This window comes from Perna viridis, chromosome 8 (genome assembly GCF_037379345.1).
Source record: "Perna viridis isolate PV_CMFRI_1.1 ecotype Kerala chromosome 8, ASM3737934v1, whole genome shotgun sequence".
NCBI lineage: Eukaryota > Metazoa > Mollusca > Bivalvia > Mytilida > Mytilidae > Perna > Perna viridis.
Genome location: NC_142452.1, coordinates 42941596 through 42966273, shown reverse-complemented (window position 1 = coordinate 42966273; position 24678 = coordinate 42941596). Strand labels below are relative to the sequence as shown.

Here is a 24678-nt window from a genome sequence, read left to right as displayed (position 1 = left end):
CCATCAAATAAGAATGTCTGAAGTCTAACATTTTTGTGAATACATTAGAAATAGAATAACATAATAGAATAGAAAATTGTACCAAGTTTTGTATAGCTCCATTTAGGGATTAAAAAAATGTGAAAGTGTTGTTTTCTACACTTTTTCATCTGGAAAACAATTTTAACGTTCAAACAGTTCTATAATTTCTACTACTAGAAGTTGTCTGGCAAGTCATTTTCTGACTTGGTACTATTCTTTGGAAGAACGTAATTCCGGTCCCCAACGTTATAGGAGTGAAAGGCCTCGTACATATAATGCGATTATTTTTTGATCCCTTACAAGAAAGAAGTAAGGCAGCAACCATGGGGAAGAAGGGGGGTCAATGTTTTTTAGGAGATTTGTTTTACGGTGAGGAAAAATAACTTGTAATTTTTTTCCAGGGCCGATAAAGCACAAATCATTTTATCACCATCTATTGAAAACAATCTTTTTTGTCACCTCACTACTTTTTTTCTTTTTTTTTGTTTTGAATTAGGCAAGCATAGTATTTTTGCCCTAGGTCCGCTGAAAGGTATCCACAAGTCACCCTCGCAAAGCAATTATATTGCCAAACATTACGGGATAAAATATAGTGCATTACTTCCGTTTGAAAGTGAAAGTATGAAATCACCCTATAGAAACATATATATATAGTAATAACTGATAACAGTGAAGGGTGGACTGTTCTTCTTGGGGGTATAAAATGAACATTCGGGAAAAATGTGAACCATGGACTATTGGGATGGTATATTTTTAGCAATGAGGGTCATGTTTTTGATAAATCAAAATGCTTGAAAGTAGATGCACGAAAGAACATTTCTGTAAAGTTTAATTGGTTAAATTACAATCAGAAGTTTCAGAGGAGATCTTTGAAAGTTAATGGAAGTTAATGTGCTATCATATAACTATATTTAATTTACAGGTCTATGGTCCTGTAAAGCATAGATCAATAATGATAGAAAATAACCAAAGCGTGAAAGGCCTACACACTGGATAGAGAAAAAAAACCATGACATTGTCGCGTAAGGTATACTCCGACTTAAAATATATATAGTCTCGTAAAACATGAAGAAGTTGATGTCCGACAGTATTCAAAATCGTTCAATTTAAAATCATTTATATAACTAGGAGGTAGTATCCCTTGTCATTCCAAAGGATAGTACTGTAACAGTAGACATACATCAACAAAAATTTAATTTCACGTCAAACAGAAGTTGTTGTTGGACAGTAATCAAAATCGCTTATAATGTATCATAGACATGATGTATTTAAATTAACTATACTCGACGTCAGTTCAAGCCCATTTTCGATTTAATCATAATTTTCTTCAGGCGTTCTTTAATTGAGGCAGAGTTGTTTTTCTTTTTATTTGTTATGCGTTTCTCATTTTATAAAAACCAAACATCAGTACTTTCGATTGATATGCACAATCAAAGAGCATTTTATATTTCCTTACGAGAAATTCCATTGTAATTCCAGCATTTTTGTTTCTTAGTGTCGATTGTTGACAAAATACTGATAATTGTATTTTTTAATTTCTATGTTGATAAAAATATTATTTCTCGCGAATTTGAAAATAAAAAATTATTTAGTACGAACGATAACAGAAAAAAAAAATGACACAAAATATGGCGGTAAATCTTTGTTTTCGTCAAACTACCAACAACCGAAAATCGTCTTGGTAACAAAATCACGGCTGCTTTGACAATGTAAACATTGTACTCTGGATTTAAAATGTCATCGGATTTCAACAATTTGCATTTTACGGAGAAGCTATTTTCTGATGTGAATGAGCAAGTTATTTTACACATTTTAAATATGCCCATGGACTACAAGTCTAATGTTAAAGTATTGGTCAATAAAACTGTAGACTTATTTTTTTTTATTTTAAATTTGAATGATATGTTACATATGTGACGCCGAGTACAAACTTATTTACATTTACGAATGTATCAACTGCAATTTTTTTTGTACGTTTTCAATTTTTAGGGGAAGGAAAATCTTATGATTAACTTTATTCGGCCTATTTTTTCAGAAATATATTTACGACGGAATTCAGACGAACAGGGTGAATCCAGTATAATACATGTACCACCAACTAGTTGAGAGGGATAGAACAAAAATTTGGCAGAAATCCTTTTGGTGGGTTCAGAAAAAAACGAATGAAATAAAAATGTCACATACCAATGCATGGACGACGACAACATAGCTTACATGGTCCTTTGGACCAGTGTTATCACGGAGTGAATCTTGAACCCAGTTGAGTAAAAGTAGATTTATACTGAAAACAAAACCCGAAATTGATTTGTAAATGGGAGGTAAAAAGGTATACGTGAAAATTATAAACAAATTGGTGAGTGGGAGGGGTCCACGGTAAACCCTGCCAGCCCATGGACTACAAGTCTAATGTTAAAGTATTCAAGGGAACCAAGATTCTAGAGGAGAATGTAATCCAGTAACAAAGGCTTGATCTTCCGGTGCTAAAAAAATTAGTTCGTAATTCGGTCGATATACGTCAATAAATATTGTTACCTCTGATCATTTATTCAGGTCTCACTAACCACTTCCGGGTCAAATGGCCACCCCCTCCTATGTAGTACCAAAAACACACTGAACCTAGACATATGCATTGTAAGTGCATTATTTGTGTGTATTATGATTAAAAGTAGTCAAAATAAAGCTGAGAATGTGTACAATCATATATGTAATTAACGACAAAAGTGTATGAATATTGTTTACATGTGTGAGTAATTTGCCTCTATGTTGTCAGTTAGCAGAACAGGTAAAAATATTGATTTTCAGTATTATTTATTCAAGTAAATTTTGTGAAGAATGTCTACAATCATCGTACCATTAGCATAATGATTTCGGAAGCCTTATTTTCCAAGCTTCGCAACGGTATGCAACTTTAAGATGTCATTTGTCCTGGGAATTCACAGTGAGACTTTGAAAATTACTTTTTTAACATGTAAAGTAATGGAAACGTTAGAAGTGGTTAGTGTGACCCCACGTTGGTCTCAAGTCACAAGCGATATGAAGTTATGAAATTCTCAACAGAAAATCATTCTTGTTTTCTGTGTCTTTCTGTTTAGCTTTACAGAGAGTTACGTCTCTCGAGCTGGAAGTGCTTTTTTCGTTTAAAAATATCGTTAGTGGCGTGACTGCTTAGTCTTATTATATAATTAGATCTCAGATTGGTTAATGTGTTAGAAAATGTCGTGTATTTCAATAAATGCTATATCTAGTAGTATAGCTCATTTTTGGTCAAATCATTCACTCCGTTTGTGTGTACGTAGTTGTCAGTTGTTGCCAGTTTTTCGCGGGATTTATTTTACCAACAGCATTGAACGGTTCCCATGCGTGTAAGTCAAACTATCCAACCAGAAATTGGAATTTAAACTTTACACTGCAGTGGAATGTAATCCTTATTGTCTTTTTTATATTAAACAACCAACATCCCGACAATTAGAATAATACAAATGTATGTGTTTGGTGTAATAACTCTTGGAACTAAAAGAAAAAGAATACATAAAAGAGAATGATGTATCATGTAAGATAGACATCGCTCATCTCTAATTTATACATCAATCTTGTTTAATATTGCGATTTTGGTGATAACAAAATTATCCAAAGATTTATTTAACACTAGAAGTTTGAATCCACAATTGCTGGGTAAAATACATTTTTAAATACTATGTTTTTGTACGGTTTTAAAAAGATTCTGCAACTGGATTATATATTTACGCATGCAAATTTCTGCTTTCATATCATCGATAAAAGAATTACACTGAAATATTTCTTTTGTTGAAATACCAACACACAATAAACTAGGTCATGTCTAAAGCGTTGTGTTGATGTTTGCAAGAATGTAATTTATTATCAAAAATGAAATTTTCTCAAAGCCGTTCAAACAACACAAATAATATGAATAATGATACACTTTATAGTCGTTATCATTGCTACTTTGACTATCAAACTTTTAAGGAATCTTAAGCAATACATATATGTTTTCAAGTATGTTTATTAAAGACGATAGGTATTAAAACAAAACAATAATCCACACTTCAGTTGACATGATATTCTACAAATATCCTTGCAATGCTAAAACATCCATTTACACAATATTCTTTTTGTTTTCAGATGATGCAAGAAAAGAAAAAGTATATTATGGTTTTACCCTCCGCATTCTATAATTACCCAGCAGTTTTCTCAAGTATATCACCGACAACAACACTTTGTAAGTGACAATACTTGTTGTCACTGGAGGGACCCCTTCTTCTGGTGAACATTGTTTTTCCCTGCTTCTCTAGTGACCTATTCGAACAATATACCGTATAGCTAGTAATTTTTGCTGGATTCTAATTTTGCCTTATTTAAGCAATTTGTCTAAAAACGCAAAAATAAAATTCTGCGAAATATTTACTCTTGGCTTACATACTTTGTACACCATTAAACATTCGCCAAAATCAGAAACGCCATTTTAACGTATACCCTTTTGCCTGCAAAACAAAAAAACGCAAAATTTTATACCGCAAAATTATCCGCCATACGGTATATAGAAGTTTCTTTCTCAAAAGTTCACGATACATAAGCTGGCAAACTTTTTATTTATATTTCCATGTACTTTTAAAAAAAAAGCAGAGGACGCTTACTCTACCGCTGCACCTGGTCCATGCTCCCAGTTGTTTTAGTTTTTTAGTAGATTCCGAAGTGCTTATTTACTTTTATTACTTTGTATGTATTATTTTGTGTGAAGCCTGGATTACATATTTTTGATTTCGGCTAAAATCTTGGTTCCCTTCATTACTCTTATCATTCGGTGATTCAGGCGAAAAATCATGAAATAACTTTCAATCTGTAGACCTTGAAAGTTATGCTGTAGTCATTATCTGGTTTATATAGTATTCAACTGCGGCTTATGATGTTTATTTATTCTCAGTTTTCAAATTTTGTTTCAAAATCAAACTTGTATTAATGAAATTAAGATTTTATGTATAGTTTCGAATATGTAAAATGTGGAATAGACTAAAGATGTGTCGTGCTCAAAATAGTATCACAACGATTGATAAATCATCTTTTTGATAATTAATGAGATTTTTGTCCAATCAACAGATTTATCTAATATTGAATGCAGAATTTGCATATGTGTTTGCAATATTTCAAATGAAATGTTTATTTGACAATCTAAAACACTTTATTTATACATATATTCACAGGTATATGTCGGGACGAAATCTGCGGAACCTCAATTTAACACACTGCGATCGGTTGCCTTTTTTTGGAAGATTTGTAAGTGCAATAACACACACAAAAGGGTGCACGAAATGTAATCTTTCTACTGCATCTTTGTAACATTTTAAAAAGTATGGGCTCTATCAAAAACAAATGGAAGAAATGGAAACGAACAGCCTTTTCGAGTCCAAATGGGTAAAATACTTGAATGTCTAGCTATAATTCTGTTTATGTTCTAGTGAAGGTGTTAGTAGCAATTATTGTGTTTCAGTAATGTAGGGAAATTTCAATCTGTAAAAAAAAACAACCGATTATTTCCCTGAAGAAAACAGCTATAAAGAAATTACCCTCTGGCCATTCTTTCAGTCGGGTGCACTGTTATTTAGGCATTGTTTTATTAACGGGCAAATGGCTGGTGCAATGGGCTGAATTATAAAAGAGGAATAAAACAGATAAAATAAAATGTTCAAAATGCCCATAGCTACATGAAATAAATTTTGCAGAACACCTTGTTTTCACTCGCTGATATTAGCAGTATCCGCTGCTATCCAAATTGAGCTATATGATAATGAAACTGGTGTTATATTCTGTCATAATTATTCGCTATTGGGTAGTTCTGTGTAGTGGTGGTGTCTGATTCTCCATCTCCACGTCGATAAATTAAGGTAACTGTTCATGTTTACAAAACTTTACAGAGTGAAAATGAAAACTATCATTAGAAACAAATATCATAAATATCAGCATCATCATACATATACACACACAGAGATTTTCGTTGATCATCTTTATTAATTGTCATGTACCAGCTTTACTCACATGATGATGACATGATATTTATCAGGATTTACATAAACTTTAAAATGAATTTCAGGGTTCTATCGAACAATATGCTGGAATCCATTGAAGCTACAGATTTTCAGGGATGTAATGCACTCCAAAACCTGTAATTATGACATATAATTTTATCGAAACCTTTGTAATATTTAAAGTATTGAATTCTTTCATACTATTTTCAGTCATGTGTCTTGTCTAGTTTATAAGTTTACATTCATATTTTATATTTTGTATTTTGAATATGACTGCTACAAGCCAACAACCTTCCCATTATTTATGTCATTTGACCCTCGAAATGTTGAAAGAGTAATCAAGGGAACCAAGGTTATAGCGGAAATCAAAAGAATGCAATCTAGGGACAAAGACCAGACATGGAAAACAGACATACACAACAAAGAACATAAAGTAACTAAAATTATACATACAAAGTAACAAAAGCAAATGAGCAACTCGGACTCCACTTAAAACTGGGAGCATGGACCAGGTGCATCGGTAGGGTAAGCGTCCTCTGCTTTTCTAGAAACACCCGCCGAGTTGCTCATAAAAAGTCAAGTACGGGGTAGACAAACGACGAAAGAAAAACTATGACCCGTTGAATAAATCAGTTTTCATAGTGCTGATGGATACACCATAACGATCCACGAGTTCATGATGACGACCATAAAACTTCTGTAGTGATGACTTCAATCTTGTAGCAACATAACCCTGTTCCAGAAGCCTATTTGTTAGAGTTCTAGCGCAATACAAAAAGTCTGCGTAGTTTCGGCAAGCTCTGGCATAACGCATGAGTTGTGATATGAACACTTTATACGCAGGAGCTGAAGGGATGTTGCCACAGATGAAAGGAAAGTTTACAATTCTGAATGAAAAGTCATCACGTTTGTCGTAAAGTTTGGTCAATAGTTTTCCTTTATCATCGATTTCTAAGTGTAGGTCAAGATATGAGGCTGACTTCACAGTGTCTGTAGTATCCTTTATCTCAAGTTCTTTTGGGTAGATGCGATGTATCAAATCTCCGAAATTAGGATTGTTTAAAGATAATACGTCATCTTTATAGCAGAAACTGAGATTGAATGATCTAGCCAAACAATATTCTTTCTTTCTGATCAGATCAGCTATAAAGACAGCCTCTCAAAAAACCCCTTTTTTTTTATCTTTTTAAAGAGATGAATCTAACATTAAAGAGTAATCAAGGGAAACAAAATTCTAGCGGAAACCAAAAGAATGTAATCCAGGGACAAATACCAGACATGGAAAACAGACAAACACAACAAAGAACATAAATTTAAAATAAAACATCAAGGTAACAAAAGTAAATGAGCAACTCGGATTTCACTAAAAATCTGGTAGTAGGGACAAGGTGTATCGGTAGGGTAAGCGTCCTTGGCTTTTCTCATGAAAAGTCAAGCCCAGGGTACACGAAAGAGGAAAGAAAAATTATAACACGTTCAACAAATCAGTTTTTTTCATTGTACAGATGGATACCTCGTAACGATCCACGAGCTCATGATGACGACTATAAAACTTCTGCAGTGATGACATCAATTTTGTAGCAACATAACTCAGTTCCAGATGCCTAATTATAAGAAGTCTAACACGATACAAAGTCTGCGTAGTGAAAGCTGCATTAGCTGCCAAATTTGTTCAGTTTTAATTCTACTGAATTTTGCTGATTTAATGAAATAAGTTAGTAGTAATGCAATTGTAGCAATAAATGTCGATAATACCTACAGAATATTGTGAAAACAACATTTTTTAAATTAAAAAAGATCGATAGCTCCGATCTAATTACTTTTCGCCATTACTTCCGAAGTTCGCTGACAGGACATTCACCTGGGTTAAAAATACTTTAACCTTTGTAAAAAAATAACAATAAGGGATACACAGATATTCACGTGTCTTGTTTTCATATCATTTCATCTACTTCTCGATTAGTTTTCAAATAAATAATGACCATATTTGAGCCAAATTATGTCACAATAGGTAAATTTCAAAAGGATCCTTGTGTTATATTCGAACTTTTTTCTTTTCCTGCTTGAGTCCGTCAATAACTTAGTAAAAATAATTCAAAGTTAGGTATATTTCAACAGAAACAAAAAATTACTAAAATGAGAGGTAATGCAGCTTTAAGGCATGGTGTGGCATAACATATGATTTGTTCATGTGATATGAAGACTTTTTAAACAGGTACTGAAGGGATGCTTGCACAGATGATAGAAATATTGATAATATGGAATGAAAAGTCGTCGCGTTTGTCGTATAGTATAGCTTGAAAAATAGTTTTCCATTACCATCGATCTCTAAGTGTAGGTCCAGATATGCGGCCGACTTCCCAGCGTCTGTAGTATCCTTTATTTCATGTTCTGTGGTGTAGATGTGATGTATCAAATCACCGAAACCAGGATTGTTTAACGATAATAAGTTATCTATATAGCGGAAACTGTGATTAAAGGATCTGGCTAAACGATGTTTTCCTTCTTCTGGATGAGATCGGCTATAACATCAGCCTCATAAAAGTGAAGGAATAGGTCAGCAAGCAGAGGAGCACAATATTCGTTCCCATTTGAATGCCGAACGTTTGCTGAAAAACGCGTCCACCCCACTGAACAAATATGTTGCCGATCAAAAACTCCAGCATTTTGAAAACATCTTCTTCGGTATATTTTGATAATAATTTGGAATTATTTTTACAAAGTATGGGAAATCTCTACTAAGAACTACATATTTGTATTTAGGTGTACCGTCTTTTTTTGGATTAACAACGATGTATATTGTTTTTGAGTCGGGAGTTCGACTCAGTATGTGGAATAGAAGTGAAAAAAGTTGAAAAATCATAGGTTTTAATGCTATTGTATTCTGAAATTAATATTGAATTGAGGGTTTCCAGAAGCTCTTTCGCATTTTTCATGATCCACATTGAATTAAAACGGGAGTAACAAGTGTTGTTGAAGGACTGGAGATCCCCTTTGACAGCTGTGAGTATAGAAGTTAGAAATTTTGAAAGAGATTATGTGGTACACTTTGCAGATCCAGCTATGTAGCGTTGTTTATTGGCATTCTTGTGAAGTTTAGGAATCCAGTTCATAGATGGCAGAACACAGTCGTCATCCTTAGCAGAGAGACCGAATGAGGATCGCCCTGATTTATGGCTTTCCACTATCTCCTTTTGAGAATGTAATGGCAGTATAAGTCTTTTTACTACTATTACTTTCTGTGTCTACTTCTGATAACAAACATTGGATCTAACACGTTGCTTTAGGTCTTGTCTGCTGGTACGACAACATATTTTTCATGTATATTTGATAATGTTTTTGCTACATTGGGGTCTTTGAAAACTGATGTAGCATTGACACTCATTGACCTATGTAAAACTTTCATACATTTCAAAATTAAAGACCTCTACGCCTTTACCCATTCGGACAGAGAATCAATATCTTATTGCTCTCGTTAGATCACCTGACCGCAGGTCACCCGAGCTATTGCCATCACTTGACGTCCGTCGTTGATGTTGATGTTACATTAAAAAATCTTCAAAAAAAAAAAAACAAAAAAAAAAAAAAAATACTGTACAGAATTTAATGAAAGTTGTTATTTTTCCTTTTTAGGGTATCCTTAACAAAATAATTTTTTGGATTTTTAATCGGTTAAAAAACATGGCCGCTTTTACTAAAGATAAAACATAGGCGTCGTACAGTAGTTTTTTGCATATATATTCAAAACCGTTAGGTTTTGCCAATATCTTTCAATTGCTGAATTATCCTTATTATCAGGCCTACAAAAGTCTCTAGGGATCAAAGTTGTCAGACGACATTATGTAAGTGTTATTGCCCTTGAGAGGTGAAAAAAAACTTCTTTTTTTTTTACAGTTTTCAGCTAATATCTTGAAAACTATGATAAATAGAATGAAACTTTCAAATGCTGAAATGATTCTTATTTTAAGGCCTACAAAAGTTGCCAGGGATCAAAGTTGTCACACAAATCCGTATAAGAGTTATTGCCCTTAAAAGGCAAACAATTACGTTTTTACAGTTTTCAGTCAATATCTTGAAAATTGTTATATATAGAATGAAACCTTCAATTGATGAAATGATTCTCATAAGACCTACCAAAGTCTTCATGGAGTCAAATGTGTCGGACAATTTCTTGTTAGAGTTACTGCCCTTGAAACGTAAAAATTATACCAGGTGTGCAATTCAAGCTCCTTAGGGCCTCTTGTTTTATTCATTTTTAGTCCTCCACGGCATCCATTAGAACTTTAAAGTTATAATTTCAATTTATGGATCGTGGTTCACGGTAATTTGAACCTATAGAAAGGACCTTACGGAGAGATTCGTTTTCTATGATGTTTAAATCTCCCGTTATTACGTGACAGGGAGGACAATATTTGCATGGAGTTTTTGCAGGAACTGCCGTCAGGTGGTTTAGCCTCAAGGTCCTAAATATCGAGATTATGCAATGAAAACGAGACAAACTACGAGCAATGCCTAAATTAATGACCTACCCCTACTTTGATGATGTACATCTGTGACTTCATTTGGAACAAAATCTGAAAAAGGTTCACAACGGTAATATGTTATAAAGATTCTTTAAAAGTTTTGAACGTTTGTAGAATGAGCTAAGGGTACGAGATTTGTACCATCACGTTAGAGAATAATCAAACCCATGGAAAGTCAAATCGTCATTAGAATGAGCACAATATTTAATTTTAAATAGAGACTCGTTGTGAGTTTCATTAAATTATATTTAAGAGTAGTGAGAAACGAATAAGAGGTGGGTACCCCATGTCACCATATTTATAAATGACATGTTCATGTTGTGCTAAGTCAAATTCTAGAATTGATTTGGATCATATTGATAGACTGGAGATGCACAATTGGTACATAAGATAAGGTTTTATTACATTTATTCAGTGGTGTAGGTGGAGCACAGGATTTGAGATAGATACCCCAAATTGATTTGGATCAAAATGAAGAAGATGCACTATAGTGATATGTGATAAAGATTCATTGAGAGTTTCAGCAAATGTAATTAATTGGTGTGGGGGAGGAAGGAATAACATAATAAGTTTCCCCACTCTGCATAACGAAAAGGAAGTATGGACTGACAGACGGACACCCCTATAACTGTATAGCCCAACTTGCAAAACAAAAAATGAGCGCAGACATTTCTTTTTCTGTTGAAAAAGAAGATACACATCATAAATATATACGCGAAGGGATTTTTGTTTATTATCTTGATTACTCTTCATGTACCAGCTTTAACCACTTGATGATTATATGATATTTATAAGGGTTTTCACCAACTTGATAATTAATTGCAGGTTTCTATCGAACAATTTGCTGGAATGACTTGGAGCTACAGATTTTCAGGGGATGTACTGCACTCCAAACCTGTAATAATGACATATAATTTCATCGAAACCTTTGTAATATTCAAAGTATTGAATTCTTTCATATTAATTTCAGTCGTGTGTCTTGTCTAGTTTATAAGTCTTCATTCATATTTTGTATTTTGTATTTATCATACAACTGCCACAAACCATTATCTTTCCCAGTATTTACTTCATTTGACCCTCGAAATGCTAAATTATGGTACTAAACATTAGGAGTTTGCTAGTATGCCTTAATTTTGAGACATAATGTTCAAATCAGAGATTTAAACATAAAAATACATTTGAAAAGTTCTTTAAGTTACTATTATCATACATAGCAGAAATGTAATTCACAAAGTACTGCTATGTTAATTGTGAACGAACATGGCAATATATATATAACAATTGTTTCAATTGGAAAAAAATAAATCATTCATGTGAACTCCAAGTCAATGACGGACACGCGGAAATCTGTGTAAGTGCTTAAATTTGGTCTTTATTGCTTAAACTTAATAAAAATGTACGTTTTGAATAAATTACCTACGTTGAATCTTTAGAACGTGTGAAATGTATCACCATTAATTGAATTATCATTACTCAGGAATATATGTATTGAATTGTCATGCTTTTATTGAATATTTGTTAATATTTCATTTTTTAACTCAGTAAAGTATTTCAAATACTAGTGAAGAAGTGCCTAATTAATCTTGTTATTTCAAAGTGGTCTGAATGGCGTATCATTTATTCATGCTTATCAATTAAATTTGGTTTGTTAAATTCAATATACAAAATTCACTGTCATAAAAAATAAATTGAGGGTACCTTCAGAAACGTGGACATGATCATAGTAGATTACGTCAAAAATAGAAGTAGAAACTTTTATCACTCCCAAGAGAGAAATCTCAGCCGTGCGTCATACATCTAACACCAACATGAAAACTAGACAAACTACGAGCAATGCTCAATAAATTAATGCCTCATTTCCCTATTTGATAATATGCACCCTGTCACATCCACATTCATTTGGATCAAAATCTAAAATAGGTTCACAACGATAATATGCAGTACAAATTCTGGGAAAGTTTGGATCATTAAATCTTATTCACATTTGTACAATAAGCTACGAATAAGAGACGTGTACCTTAACATCAGAGAATGATAAAGTCCGTGTAAGGTGAAAGGATGCCTCAAAAACTGTAGACCAAATCTTATTATGTGCACAATATTTAATATTAAATAAATATTCTCTGTGGGGTTCATTAAATTCCATTCATGAGTAGTAATAAACGGAGAAGAGATAAGTACCGAATGTCACCATATGCATAAATGAAAAAGTTCATGTTTTGCAAAGTGATTTAGATCAAAATGTTAAATTGGAGACGCACAATGGGTACATAAGGATTCTTTGACTGTTTCATTCAATTCCATTCAATATTGTAGGTGGAGCACCGAATATCAGATAGGTACCCCAGTGCATATATATTGAAAAATGACATTTTTTGATATGTGAAACTCAAAAACTGACTGGGATCAAAATTGAGAAAAGGGATATGGAATTAAGATTCGGTGAGAGTTTCATGAAAATGTAATTTGGTGGTGTAGGGAGTTATGTAAATTAAGTTTCCCACCACTCTGCAAAAAGAAAACGGAAGTATGGATGGACTGACGGAAGGACGGACAGACACACCTACAAATGTATAAACCACACTTGCAAAACAGCAAAATGGGCAACTTTATCCAATGGTAAACGTTCTCTTTATTGGTGGCAGTACACCAACACCTACGGCTGATGGTGTATATATTCCACAGTGAGCCAGTACTGGTTGTGGATGTGTTTTGTACGCTTAATTTCTTAACTGAGTTGGGGATATTGTCTAATATTACTTAAACTATCAATAATAAACAGAAATGTTTATAAAAGTTTCTTGATTTTATTTGTCACCAACATCATACGTACCGTTGTATTTAAAAACGTTTGATATAAACTAAAAGTTATTAAGTAAAAGGAGTATCTTTGAATACTGTGAAACTACTTTATTTTGTGGATACTAATTTTTGCGGATCAAGGAAGGAACACAAGTCCGTAGATTCTTGAATTTGTGGTTTTGAAGTTTTCAGTATACACATCAATGATAATTTACAATTCGTTGGGAACCAAATTTCGTTGTTTTACCAAGCCAAGAAAACCAGGACAACTGATGCCCTACGAACATTAGTACTTAAACAGTAGTGAGCCATGTCCATGGTGCTTACTATACTATGTATAACAGTCCCCGTAGAATGCCATCTGACGACCTCTGTTTTTGATATGTACAATATGATTGTTCTGCAGATATTTAAAGAACAACAGTATATCTACTATAGATGACAAGACGTTTCTGGCATTACCCTTGATAGGAAAATTGTAAGTATATTATCTGCCATAAATCTGTCAATACTTGCTTGTTAATAACAAATCAGTGTTAGATTTTGGTTTTAAATGGAAGTTGAATGTATGATTTAAATTCATCTCCAAAGGAGTTGGTCGGTAAGGACTAAAATTGGTTACACTATCAAAGTCTACCTGAAGAAAATTTTATAATGTTTTAATGTATTTTATAGTTGATATGATTGGTTAATGATAATTGTTTACACGGTCATATATGCCTTTTAAACTTGGCTAAAATTGGAAAAATCTGTTAAAAAGGCTGGGAAACACCAGAATTTGTTCTGTTTTTCTCTCTTTTAACATTGGCCACACGCGTGTTCATTCTCATACTTCATATGTTTTGTGTATAATTGTCAGTTTCAACTCATGTGAAAATATATTGAGTGAACAAATGTGTAGCCACTTCCGTTCCATTCAAAAACCATCTTAAAGATTCAAAAAAAATATTTAAAGTTTAAGGTATTTGTAAAAGTTACATAAATTCATACAGTTATTTCTGGAATAACGTTATTATAAATCTCGTCTAAAACAGCTTGCATTCAGAGTTTGCGACCATCTTACCATACTAAGACTATCTAGAAATCAGCTTAAATCAGATTGTCAAAAATACACAAAATTAAGAGGCCAAAAGGAGTCCTTAACAAACTTTATCCTCTGGGTATAGTCAACATTCTCTTTTTTTTTTGAAAATATAACTCAACAACGTCAATATTTATTTTGACTGGACACCGATCCGTTCGAGAAGTTTTTAGTGGCACAATCTTAAATTGTTAATTGACATTACAAATTTTAACATTATATACAATGCAAACTACAGAAAAATGTTGACGGAAATTATCTTACCAATTTCATAGGTCTACATGTAGGACAATAAAATTCTGTTCGTAACTTTCCAAATGAGGAAAAATACACTGGAGAATTACACTTTTGCAGATAAAATGCTGTATCTTTTGTTTATACATGTATTTCATTGAAATGTAGGAAATAGGTACAATAAATTTGTTTTCTTTGAATAAGGATAACAAACAAAATTACCGAATACTAATCCGATCCATAATTAAATCAAGTCCAAAATAAATTTGACAAAATAGATATTACATCGAAGGAGTAACTGATACCGTAATGGTCTTGACGAAATGGTTGATTACATCTAATTTATACAGCGCACCATTCCTCCCTCGCCGTGAATATAGCGGTGATGATTAACTTGTATTTACATGATATAGTGTTATAACTAGTAAATCAATGGGGATATCAGTACAAAGAATAATTTACGAAAAGCAATCATTACTCATTGTTTCAGGAGAAACTAAATATTTTTCAACCACGGACTGATATTTGAAAAAAAGAAACTGGTAAGAGACCGTTTGAGACGCATTTCCTCATATCCCTAATTAAGGAGTCTGTTACGCAGATACATGGCGATCAAGGAAAAGGAGTAGTTAGTAATTGCTCTAGCTTAGTAATCTAATTGTGAAATATAAACACACTTTACTCTAAAATAACACTATGAATTAACAGGTACTTTGCAGGCAATAACCTCACTGCTATAAACAATAGAATGTTTGCCGGATTGACAAGACTCGGATACTTGTAAGTACCATAAGCTGTTCTTTAGAAACAATAAATTGAAAAAGAGAATGATAATAACATAGCATGAAATTAAAAAAAAACAAACTTTAAAGACATCAAATCCAAAATCAAAATCAAGTACATAGCCAAATCATAAATCTTCAATTAGGAATATTGCCACAAATACAAGGAACACTGTCCAACTTACCTGTAGTAAATGCAGATGAAGAAAGGGTCGGGTTAAGTAATGGTTTTAAATCACATGTATCTTACCAAGGCTCGAACGACATGGTCTAGTCTACTATACTCGAATTTACCTCAGCCTGTTTGCAGTTTTTTAAAAAAAAATTTTTAATTACTCAAAATTTCCTTTCAAAAACTTCTGAAAAAGCTATTTTTTATGTCGTTCTGTACAAAAACTCTCATACAGTTATATCTCGTTCTTACCTACGAGATCGGAAAAATTCCATTTTTTTTCTACGAGAAGTTTGTACTGAACGTATTGTTTATCCGCCATCTTGTTTCTCTGGATATTTTCACTACTACTACTACTACCACTACTACCACTATTACTAATACTACTACTACTACTACTACCACTACTACTACTACTACTACTACTACTACTACCACCACCACCACTACTACTACTACTACTACTACTACTACTACTACTACTACTACTACTACTACTACCACTACTACTACTACTACCACCACCACCACTACTACTACTACTACTACCACTATTACTATAACTACCACTACTACTACTACCACATCCACTACTAATACTAATACTACCACTACTACCACTACCACCACTACTACTACTACTACCACTACTAATACTACCACTACTTCTACTACCACTACTACTACTTCTACTACTACCACCACCACCACTACTACTACTACTACCACTACTACCACTACCACCACTACTACTAATACTAATGCTACCACTACTTCTACTACCACTACTACTACTACTACCACTACTACCACTACCACCACTACTACTAATACTAATGCTACCACTACTTCTACTACCACTACTACTAATACTAATGCTACCACTACTTCTACTACCACTACTACTAATACTAATGCTACCACTACTTCTACTACCATTACTACTACTACTACCACTACTACCACTACCACCACTACTACTAATACTAATGCTATCACTACTTCTACTACCACTACTACTACTAATACTAATGCTACCACTACTTCTACTACCACTACTACTACTAATACTAATGCTACCACTACTACCACTACCACCACTACTACTAATACTAATGCTACCACTACTTCTACTACCACTACTACTAATACTAATGCTACCACTACTACCACTACCACCACTACTACTAATACTAATGCTACCACTACTTCTACTACTACTACTACTAATACTAATACTACTAATACTAATACTAAGAATTAACCAAATTGCAAGATAAATGTAGAAAACAAATTTCAATGTATATAAAATTCCATGCAAATATTCTGCAACACTGTGAAAAAATTAAAAGATCAAATGATTATTTAAAAATATAAATGAGGCTATCTTTTGAAATTATACAGTAGTAAAACATGAAGTAGGTCAAATGTAGATAAGTAATCAGGATTGGACAGTCTTAAAAAAATAGGTCTTATTAGACGTCTGGAATCAATAAAAAAATTGTTCATGTTGGATATTGTTAGGTAGCCCATTCCGTAACTCCCAGTTTTTAGTGGAGTCCGAGTTGCTCATTTGCTTTTGTTACTTTGTATGTATGATTTTATATACTTTATGTTCTTTGTTGTGTATGTCTGTTTTCCATGTCTGGTCTTTGTCCCTGGTTTACATTCTTTTGATTACCGCTATAACCTTGGTTCCCTTGATTACTTTTTCTAGATAATGCCTTGTCAAATCTATCCATCTCGTACGTTAAAGGGTGTTTCCTCGACTGCATGATCGTTATAACATTTCTCAAGATAGTTACCAACCTAGTCCTGCGCTCCGATATTCTGAGAGAATCTCTAAATACACGCCATGTAAAGCTTTTCATAATGTTATCTTAAATACAGTAATGACATTCTTTATGTGTCGGTTATTCGAGGTAGTCCCTAAACCGACCCGCGCAACTATTTGACAGATCAATGACCAGTGACCGATCTGATCGCCGATTTGAATATGTAAATGTCGGTTCATATAAATTTCAGAATTTTGATTGGAATTAATCAAATAATTAGCAATATAAATGTACTAGGAGCCTAAAATAATAAATCTGCATTTTGTTAATTTTTCATTTAAAATAGTAAATTTAAAAGAAAAGTAAACCAGTCAATGTACGAATTTATATGCATATAGAAAATTTGTGCAAAAATGAAAAAAAAATCAATCCATGAAATTAATTAGCCAATCATCTGTAACGTGATATAAGGTAGATGGGATCACCAGTTTAACGGAAGGGTTTGACAAACGAAAATCAAAATTTATAGTTGCACGGATCGGTTCATGTACTTTAAATTATATAGAATGCATATTTGACCATCATCTCATAGACCAAATGATATAATGTGACTATTATCATCAACCTTTTTTTAATGATTTACTCTTCGAACTGTGATACTAATTTAATTTCAAGGGATGAATGCTATACTTTTTGGTATATTTGAAATAATCTCAATGGCCGTGGTGCACACCTGAAAAGAACCTGCTACACAATTTAATGTGCACCATGTGATTGAGGTTATTTCTTCATAGACCGAAAAAATATAACAGTCATTCCTTCAATGATTTATATCATACTTTATCCACCGTCGCAGGTGTTTCATATGAAAATTGGGATATTTTGATTGTAGTTTTATTTTGGTTTATTTGGCGCCTCATTTAAAAGTACTCAAATTAAAGACACCAAAATTTAATGTGTGCCACTATTTTGACTGCAAATATTTGGTGGATTTTCATTGCGAACGACAAACGATGGAGAAGCAAATGTTTTTTTTTGGTTACCTAGAGTGATCCCGATTAACCTTATCGAAATGATTACAAATATATTTATCATTATCATTTATTTTATCCAGAAAAAACTGTCACTAGTACATTTAGCATTACAATCAGTTGGAATATTTTCATTCTAATGAAAAGACCAAAAAGCACACCAAATTTGAACATGTGTGTTTTGTCAGAAAACCGCCAAAGTAACCCGACGACAAAATAACCACATATAAGGTATGTACTACCAATATAAGATATTTTGAAATGCATGCTTCGATTGGTCATAACCTCATATTAAAATGAATTTATATGAATATGTTAACAAAATAATAGTTAATTCAAGTGAGAAAATTGACATTTTCATTCGAAATAAGAAGACAGGAAAATTATCACGTAAAAATATAATCATATCAGTAGTTAAATTAAGAAATAAATTTAAATTAACATGCATTGTTTGAAGCTTGAAAAAAAAACTATCACTATTAAATGTCTTTACATATCATACTCAGGGGAATAAACTTATGATGGAAACGAATTGAAAAAGTACCGATCTTGATTCATTACAAGAAAGTCCGTTTTGAATTAAAATTATTCCTTTGGCTTACTCTGTTTAGCATTAATTTGGCAGCAATTTTAGCTAAGTTCTAAAAGAGTAATCAAGGGAACCAAGGTTATAGCGGTAATCAAAAGAATGTAATCCAGGGACAAAGACCAGACATGGAAAACAGACACACAAACAAAGAACATAAAGTAACTAAAATCATACATACAAAGTAACAAAAGTAAATGAGCAACTCGGACTCCACTAAAAACTGGGAGCATGGACCAGGTGCACCGGTAAGGTAAGTGTCCTCTGGTTTTCTAGAAACACCCGCCGAGTTGCTCATAAAAAGTCAAGTCCGGGGTAGACAAACAAGGAAAGGCAAACTATGACCAGTCGAATAAATCAGTTTTCATGGTGCTGATAGATACATCATAACGATCCACGAGTTCATGATGACGACCATAAAACTTCTGTAGTGATGACTTCAATCTTGTAGCAACATAACCCTGTTCCAGAAGCGTATTTGTAAGAATTCTAGCGCGATACAAAAAGTCTGTGTAGTTCCGGCAAGCTCTGGCATAACGTATGAGTTGTGATATGAACACTGCATATGCAGGAGCCGAAGGGATGTTGCCACAGATGAAAGGAAAGTTAACAATTCTGAATGAAAAGTCATCACAAAATATATACTTAAAATAGGCTCGGGATATACATGTATGAAATATCTGATGCAATGAAAAGGATTCATGGCAGAGTGCGATCAGCTTGCATTAATAAGGACCTGTTATGGATAAATCAATGGTGAAATATAGTAAAAACAAAGTGGGCGGCGAAATCAAATTCTCAGACATTTTTTTTCCTAAAAATTATTTATGCCATTTAAGTTGGAGATTAATATGGTTATAAGGTGGCATAAGTATAAAGCATTGCAAATAAAGGTTCAGGCAAATAGGGCTAGAAACTAGAATACTGGGAAATTAGTACTTAGTATAGGGTGGTGTAACTTCATCTTCCGGTCCTATATTCGGTAACTTCCAAATTAAATATGAGGTAAGACATAGGGCAAAAGGGTGTGCTGAAATAAGGAATGGTGCATAGCCCTTGACAAATGGGGAATCTAAATAAGGCATTGTAATAATAAGATAGTTTCACTTTATATTTGAGAGGGTGTCCAAGCCAAAACCAAGCAGTGGGTGGCACATGACAATTTTAGTATTTAAAAAAATCGGGTATTACATATCACAAATACATTTTTTCTCGAAGTTGAATGTGGGTTTTTGATCAACTGAAAAGAAATAACTTGCATAGAAAGCATTGAAATTCATTGACAAAATGGGAGATAACTCCATAATTTGAACAAAATTCGGTTTCACTGTTGGGGAATTTAAAAACTATATTCCAAGCCAACCATTGTTGATTCAAAACAACTTTATTTTTTTCGGACATATATATGATATATACATTACATTGAAACAAAAAATTCAGTGTGTTAAATTTATCATGTATCACTCAAATCATAGGATCTATGAATAAGGAATGGACGAATTGCAATGCAGCATTTGGAAAGGCCAAAATAGGCATGGGGAATATGGATATTTGATATGAAAATGCATAAATGGTGAATGGGAGGAGATCGACGATTTCCCGATAAAAGAGCTGTACATTGCAATGATAGATCTACATGTATAACATGCTGTTAATTCGGTTGATTCTCATGTTTGCCGTTTCCCAAATGACAAAAAATTAAAACAAACAAAAAATAAAACTTGAATATGGTCTTACCCTTTCCTGTAATAATCTCTATCCATGAATGGGTTAAAAAGGAAGTTTTATACCAACCAATAAGTAGATTCCTGAAATAAGATATTTATTATTCATCTGATCAAGCAGTTTAATTTGTTTAATGCAAAAAATTATTTGCAAAATATTTAATACTCTTATATTCCTATTTTATTCACGAGATCAAATGCAAACAAAACTAACTTTATACATGAATCTGAATTTCACGCAGAACATATCATATGAGGAGCCTGTTTCAATATTAATAAATTATAACTGATGATTCCATTATGTTTGAATTGCTAATATTAGATCAGAAGTTCAATAATTTAAACTACAATAAATGCTTGGAATCGATGTTAAGCAAAATAAAGAGCATCTGCAGCTAACAGCTATGATACTATATTATTACTTACTAGAAACTGGCATATTTAAAAGCCAACAACAGAAGGCCTTTTAAACGATCAACTTGACAAAACAGCAAGGGGCACACATATTGCGGATAGTTTTAGCATTTACCAGACGGGTAATGAAAACAAAATAGGTAATCCTTGTGTTGACTGCCGGGTAAGTATTCATTTAAAATACCAAAAGAACATGTAGTTTTTTGTTCAGGAAATGTTTCAAAACTGTCATAAAGCTACAATCAAAATATGTTATGAATGCTTAGAAAGAGAGCTGTAACACCCTTTGAAAAAAAAATAAAATCTAAATTTTATGGATAAAAAAAATAAAAGGAATATTGAGAGAATGATTAGTGTCCTTGTTGTACGTATGAAGGTTCTCCATCATGGGCATGATAATGTCGTGGAGAAAACTAGAAATGTATTCAGTTGACAGCTACAGGCTGAGACAATTGGTTTCCTAGGGTTCCAATCAGTAGGGCAGCTACAGGCTGAGACAATTGGTTTCCCAGGGTTCCCAATATTATGTTTTTATATTTAAATATTGTGTAGAGACTATGTTGAGATACAACTAAATGACACGCCACATTTGGAATATAAACCATTCTTTTTATATTTATAGGCAAATGCAGCTTCATATTAAAATCTTAGTTGAAAATAGGTTTTGGAAAATAACCTATGATTTACACTTATCAATATAATAAATGCATAGGCAGTGAGGGAAATATGTAAGAGTACACATTCAGTAGACGAATTCGAACAATCAAACAGTCATAAATATCAAAAAGGACAACAAAATAGCACATTGTAAAAAAGTACAATTTGAAATTGACTCAAAATCAGAAACCAAAGAAGATAGAGTATCGATTAAAGAGTCAAAGCAATATTAGTTATATTTTAAAAGTTCTGTTGTATACATCCAAAGGTTAGCGACTGCTTTGGAATTTTGTGGATAACATTTCAATTACATTATGTGTGAATGCGAAGTCTGAACTCTCTGGCTAATAAAATGAGTTTTTTGTCAATAACATTTTATATCCGTCATTGTTACTCACAAAAAATATACTAGCATACACATTATACATGGCAGTCCCACTTGACCACATTTAAGCATGATAGAAAATGTAATGTTTTAACAAAATTCCTGAAACTACCAAGGTTTATACTTATTTCTTACAGCCGAGGGTTCATTTGAGGTATAAGAAGATGTCATGAAATGGGTGGTTATTTTAATTGAGCATGCATTACGTAATACATTTTGATATAAATACAGGAGAAATATGAACACCGTTTTATAACGCCATAACATTGGATGAATTGGCTGTGCCTTCAATAAATATTGTTTTTTTTTTTATAAATAATTACAATGATAGTCTGATAAAATTTCATTCGGAAGCTTTACGATTCAAATTGTAAAAATAAATGTGTACACCTTTTTAATTCAATTATAACATAATATTCAAAAGTTGTGTTTACATGACATTCTCGTTCTATAAACTAAGGTGATTTAAAATGAGTGTTTCGACTGACCGAAACGTATTACAAAGTTGCATTCAAATTATGTTTTTATACAAAATACATTACAAATATTTGTAACTTTGTAAATGTATTAGGGAGGTAGACCTAGGGTAAGGGACATTACTCTTGAATTCAGTGATATGGTTTTATCATATTCAATTTCACCAAAGCCTAGCAAGCTTCTATTTGAAACAAAATGAAATTAGTCCAAGTTACTTTGATGCTTACATGAGATGGATGTAAAATGGTGAATACAAACATTCCATTAATTTCTAAGAGGTGTGTCCCTTATCTTAGGTCTACCTCCTAAAATGTTCTCTGCAATTAAAGTTGTATACGTTTAAGTAAAACAATTATGATTATAACAAATGAATATGGTAAAACAAGCTTGTAGTGATATCGGTCTTGTAAAATGATGCAAATATTGAGTTTACCATTTCCTTTTCTGTAATTAAGTTTAACTATTCATTTTCTGTAAATAAATTTAACCATTCATTTTCTGTAATTAAGTTTAACTAATCATTTTTCAGTAATTAAGTTGAACTATTCATTTTCTGTAACTGAGTTTAACTATTCATTTTCTGTAATTAAGTTGAACTATTTATTTTCTGCAATTAAGTTTAACTATTCATTTTTTGTAATTAAGTTTGACTATTAATTTGCTGTTATGCTTTTAAAAAAGTTGATCAGTTGTGGTTCTTTCGTATAAAACTACAAAAAAAAATGAGTATCAAAATTACAATTTGAAATATAAAGATAATCTGAGATATATCATTTGAAATTTACATCGATTTAAGTTATGCCTAAGTTGTAGTCTGGAACATCTTGACGGGGATTGCAATACTAAATTTACATAGAGGAGATAATTTCATTCGCGTCATTATCCTAACTCTCGATAAAGACTTAAATGCACCTGGTACATGCTCCCAGTTTTAAGTGGAGTCCGAGTTGCTCATTTGCTTTTGTTACTTTGTATTCTTTGTTGTGTATGTCTGTTTTCTATGTCTGGTCTTGTCCCTGGGTTACACTTTTGATTACCGCTATAACCTTGGTTCCCTTGATTATTCTTTGATAAAATATTCTCCAGTAGAAATTTTGTCATGGTATTGTAAATGCGAAACTGGGGCAAGGATTTTCGGCATCGCTCTTACGCTGCAGCTATCATATTATGACTTTAACTGAAGTGTAACTAATTGGTCACTTCATCTAGATAATGTTGGTGATATACCGGAAAACAAAAATGACACTGATGAGAGTTTAGTAGGGGAAACTGACGATTTATCTTATAAATATTCATATAATAAGACAATAACTGACTGTATCCCCCATGTTCAACAATTACATTATCGACCTTCCTGACTTTATTTTTTCGACATGTCTAAACAAACACGAACCTGTATCACACGTGACCTTAATATGGTAAATTGAAAAGATTGTATATGATACCAAGAACACAACATGTTAATAAAATATTTCATTCAAGTTTGGTTAAAACCAGATAGTATGGGATTGGGGTAGTGGGGAAACGTAATCGGGGGATTGGGGTAGTGAGGAAACGTAATCGGGCAACGGAAGTAAGGGTGGCGAATTAAAGATTGATGAAATTTTCACAAAAAGAGGGGTATATTGAAATGATAGATTAATAGGTATTGCACGCTGTCAATTCGTTTCTTATTTTCTTTTTTCTATGGTCAATAGGCACAACGATATCAATGAAATGTAGAAATGGTCTTACCTTATCTTATGGTAATCTGTCCCCATGAATCAGTTGATAAGGAAGTTTTACATGAATCTATAAATAACGTTTCGAAAAAATGGTATTTTTGTTATCCTATAAAGCAACTCAGTTTGAATAAAAGTCAAATCGATATAAAGCAATTAAGACTATTATTAAGCTGTTTTATTTACAAGATCAAGAGCATATAAGTATATTTGAAAAAAAATGAATCTGAATGCAAATATGCTAAAAACCTATAC

General features: G+C 32.7%; 1 long non-coding RNA gene across 1 annotated transcript; it reads right to left on the bottom strand.

Annotated features, from left to right (window-relative positions):
* Nucleotides 1–5859: 5859 nt before the first annotated feature.
* On the bottom strand, nucleotides 5860–24469 carry LOC148610619 (uncharacterized). Its single transcript, XR_015914612.1, has 3 exons — nucleotides 24437–24469; nucleotides 10589–10633; nucleotides 5860–6194 (listed from the first exon to the last, which is right to left on the bottom strand). It is a non-coding gene; the product is annotated as an uncharacterized LOC148610619 (long non-coding RNA).
* Between the last annotated feature and the right edge of the window lie 209 nt (nucleotides 24470–24678).